The 4,844-nt window shown below is 42.7% G+C and overlaps 1 pseudogene; it reads right to left on the reverse strand.

Annotated features, from left to right (window-relative positions):
- Positions 1-879: 879 nt before the first annotated feature.
- Positions 880-1,649, reverse strand: LOC112909801 (small ribosomal subunit protein eS4, X isoform-like; annotated as a pseudogene).
- Positions 1,650-4,844: the final 3,195 nt, after the last annotated feature.

Here is a 4,844-nt window from a genome sequence, read left to right on the forward strand (position 1 = left end):
TTTGGCTACAGTTTTATCAATTTTGTTAATCTTTTCTAAGAGTCAGCTGTTGGTTTCATTGATTTTTCTCACTTGTTTTCCTGTTTTCAATTTCATCAATTTCTGCTTCATTTTTTTGTTATTTCTTTTCTTCTGATTCCTTTAGTCCTAAATTTCTCTTCTTTTTCTAGTTTCCTAACATAGAAGCTTACATGATTGATTTTGTGTCTTTCTTCTTTTCTTATATACCCATTTAATGCTATAAATTTCCCTCTAAGCATTGCTTTTGCTGCATCCTACAGATTTTGATAAATGTATTTTCATTTTCATTGAGTTAAAAATATTTTTAGATTTCTTTTAGCCTCCTTTTTTTGACCCATGTGTCATTTATAAGTATGCTGTTTGATCTCCAGATATTTGGCAACTTTCTCGCTACCTTTTCTTAAAGATTTTATTTATTTATTTATTTATTTATTTGGGGGACAAAGAGAGAGTGAGAGAGAGAGAACACAAGTGAGGTGAGGGGCAGAGGGAGAAGCAGACTCCTGCTGAGCAGGGAGCCTGATGTGGGGATCCATCCTGGAACTCCTGGATCATGACCTGAGCCAAAGGCAGACGTTTACCAACTGAGTCACCCAGGAGCCCTCTCACTACCTTTCTGTTTCTGATTTCTAATTTAATTCCATTGTGGTATGCGGATACACTTTGTATGATTTCTCCTGTTTTAAAATTATAAGGTATATTTTATGGTCCACAATGTGGCCTATGTTGTTGAATGTTCTACATGAGCTTGAGAAGTTTGTGTATTTTGTGGTTGTTGGATGGAGTATTTTATTTTCATGCCATGTTATCTTGAATTAAGTAAAAAAAAACATCCAATCACTTTACCTGCAGATTATTTTACCTACTGCTCTGTTTGGCGGCCACTCTCTTGTCTCTCTTCAGCAATAGTGAGACAGATATCTTTTCCTCAGGGAATGGAAATCTTTGTCTATTTGCCTTTGCCAATAACAAAAATGTTGGAGAACTGGATGGCAAAGCTGTTGCCTTTGGCATCTTTCACACGAACCACATCAAAAGAGCCAGGATATCTCACTCTGTTGGTGATCATGCCTATTTTTCCTAAGTTAGCACCTCTGGTCACCACCATAAACAGTCTCCAAATCAATCGGAAATGTCACTCACCTTGATGAAGGAATCAGAGTAGTGGATGGTGTGAGCATCATGAGTCAGCAGATGAGGGATTCCTTTTGTGCCGACAAAGATCTTTCTCAATTTACGCAACTTGATTGTGGCCTCCTCAGGTATAATATGATGGATGGCAAAGCAACCTTTGATGTCATAGATCACAGAGAATTCTCTCTGGTCTTGTCAATGCTGATGACATCCATAAGAACAGCAGACTAGGTTATATCAGTCCAGACCTTGCTATTAATCTCAAAGGACCACTGCATGCAGAATGCCTTTACTTCATCTCCTCTTAGGGCATATTTAAGTCTGTTCCTCAGGAAAAGGATGAGGAAGAGACATTCTCTCAGCTTGTAAATATTGGTGTATGGACCAGGAGCAAACATTTTGTCTAGTTTATCCAGTATCCAGTGCTTTGGAGCAGCTACACACTTCGGATGCTTCTTGGAGTCATAAGCCCAAGCAAGCACTAGGTACTGCATGGAGTATTTTTATACGTGTCAATTAGATCAAATTGATTGATAGTGCTGTTCAGGTCAGCTATATCCCTACTGATTTTCTGCCTGCATGACCTATCAATTACCAACAGAGAGGGGGTGATGTCTCTAACTATAATTATGGATTTATGTATTTATTTTTTCAGTTCTACTAATTTTGGCCTTATGAAATAGAACTGTCCTTATTTGAAGATGGCATGATTTTCTATGTAGAAAACCTCAGGGAATGTATCTTTAAAAACTCTTAGAGCTAATAAGTGAGTTCAGTAATGTTGCAGGATACAAGATACAAGATCATGCAGGATACAAGATCAACAGACACGTATCAATTGTATTTCTATATACTAGCAATGAACATGTGGAAACTGAAAATAAAAATTATACTACTATTAAAAAATCTCACAAAATATGGAGTACTTAGGTGCCTTCAAGGAGCTTTCAGTGTAGCCCTGTGGTGTCCTATGCTGTGGCCCAGCACACACACAAAATTAGCTTGGCCTATCAAGCCTTCTAAGGAACTTGTAGCTGGAAACTTCTGAAGGATGAGGTCATGAGCAGTGGGAACAGAAGTTGAAAGGTTATTAGGTCAAGAGAGATCAGAGGAGCCATGGAATCAGACGTGGAGACTGGTTATCAGAAAGAATGTACCACAGGAGCGTAGAAGCCATGAATAGAGAAATGGACAGTAGAGGGTGAAAAAGTCAGTTCGTGACAGTACCTATAGGCAACCAATGGGGGACAGCTGTGCCACATTGGTGTCTCAAGTGAAGATCCTCAGACTTCTGGATTCCCATGTATATGCATTGCTGGAGTCAGTACAATTTAGGTCGCAGATGATGGAAATCTAACTCAAACTAGCCTGGGTACAAAAACGACATTTATTGAGTCACTAGACTGGGAAATCCAGGGGTTAAACTGGCTTTAGGAGCTCAATATTTCCAGACCTTTGCCTCTCCTTTCTTTTCTTCCATCTTTGTTTTCTTCTCAAATTTTTGACTTCACTCTTTAGGCAATTTATTTCTCTGTAGACAATAACTAATGACTCAAAATTAGTTGGTTCTTATAGTTTGTGGTGCTAACAGAGATAGAGCCTCTTTTAGGATGTACTTCTCTCTAAAGACTCTCACTGGCCCAGGCTCAGTCATGTGTTCATCCCTAGACCAATTCCTCTGGCTAGGGGCATGGATCACCCTCACTGGCTAGTGCTGCTTGTCATTCTTCTCCTTTGATTTTGGTTCTCTTGGTGGTTAGGAAAGTTCTCTCTCTTTTTTTTCTTAAGATTTATTTATTTATTTATTTATTTATTTATTTATTTATTTATTTATGAGAGAGAGAGAGAGAAAGGCAGAGACATAGGCAGAGGGAGAAAAAGGCTCCCTGCAGGAAGCCTAATGTGGGACTCGATCCCAGAACCCTGGGATCACACCCTGGGCCGAAGGCAGATGTTCAACCACTGAGCCCCCCAGGCGTCCCAGTTTAGGGAAGTTCTAATGTGGCATGCTAAGGGGAAATGGCAAAGAGATGAGTCTCTATTAGCTTAAACCTGAAAAAGGTGGCCACATCCCTGGGGTTCAGAGAGGTCCTGAAGTTTGCCTCTTTCAACTGATTCTGAGCACAGGCAGGGGAAGGGTAGTATTAGCTTTGGGGGGATAGTATTAGTTTTTAACTGCTCAGACCCCAATAGGCTCCCCTAGCTACCAGCTCAGCTCCATTCTCTGGCTAATTTTGCCTGTGTCCCGTCCTGAGTTTGACACATAATACCATGTCTGAGCCAGAACTTGAAAAGCATTCTGGTTTTCCACTTCTCTATCCTGTTTGACAGTGTCCCAGGGCATTCTCCTGGTCCCGAACCTACTAGATCTGGGGCTGAGGGCATTGAGCCCCTGAAACCTCTCACCCATGGATTTAGCTTGAATTCTATGGGCAAGAGGGACGTGATGGGCTTCCTGGCAGAGTCTGGCATTTTAGCATGTGCTTGAGGAGGCAGGACCATGTGCTGGGAGCATGGAGCGGGTTCCTTCAAGTGCAGCGTATTAGTGATGAGTGGAGAGGAGGCCACCGGGAGGCAAAGGGATGGAGAGCTGCCAGATGCCATATGGCAGGAGAAGGCCATGGCGAGATCTCTATGTATCCCCAGGGAGACGGGGTCTCAGATCCACCTGGGGGTCTCTGTGCTGCCCTCTGGATCCCTGCTGGCCACTGTGGCCACATCCTTTGCCCTGCCTGGTCACTGAGTGTCTTGCTAGCATGTGCTGCGGAAGGGTGCCCTAATGAAACTTGGGAGGTGGATCACCAAGTGCTCATCATGCCATCCCCACTCCATTCAGCCCATCTTGGGTCTTAGTGGTGCTGAAGTTCTCCCTGAAGCACTAATGCGTGCGAAGTCCCATGGTACCACGATTTCAGGAGAATGAATAATACGACACTTTAGTATTCCCTATCATTGAATTGAAGAAGCACTGTTATTTTGCATGTCCTTAAGAAAATGGAAACTTTGCCAGCTAAACCATGAAATTTCACTGATTGCAAGATGCATCTCAATTTCAGAGATGAACAAAGGGCATCTCAGAATGTTAGAATATGGTATTTTATGATTAGTGTGATGGTTAAGAGCCCAGATACTAGAGCCAGGCCGTTGCGTTTGAATCCCAGCTCTGTCACGTACAAGCTACGGGGTCTTGGGCCAGTCACTGTTACCGTCACTGTGCCTTAGCTTCCATGACCCTATAATGGAGACAGACCTGCTTCCTAGAGTTGTTGTGAGGACTGAATATGTGTGTAGAGCATTTTGACAGTGCCTGGTACGTAGTAAATACTATGTCTTTGCTATTTTTATTTTTTAAACAAATATTACATCCGCTACATACAAAAGGAGAGGATAAATAATGGCCTTTGCCACCACCGCCACTGCCTTGCTGCCACTCCGCTCACCAGGTAAGCAGGGCTCTTGCCAGCCTTCCAAAAATTTCTTGGCAGCCTCATCTAAGAACAGGTTTCTTGCTGCTCAACTGCCAATATGGGGCTGTCAGGCGTAAGTGAGGCCATAAGCCAATCTGGGCATGTCTGAGGCCAGTCATTTCCAACCAGACCTCTCAACACTGTAATCCTCAGACCCTTCAGGACAGACAAGCCCCTTCCCCACCCAATATTCCCATCCCATTATTGTTATTCTCACCCTGG

The sequence above is a fragment of the Vulpes vulpes genome, chromosome X, assembly GCF_048418805.1.
Source record: "Vulpes vulpes isolate BD-2025 chromosome X, VulVul3, whole genome shotgun sequence".
NCBI classification, from domain to species: Eukaryota; Metazoa; Chordata; class Mammalia; order Carnivora; family Canidae; genus Vulpes; species Vulpes vulpes.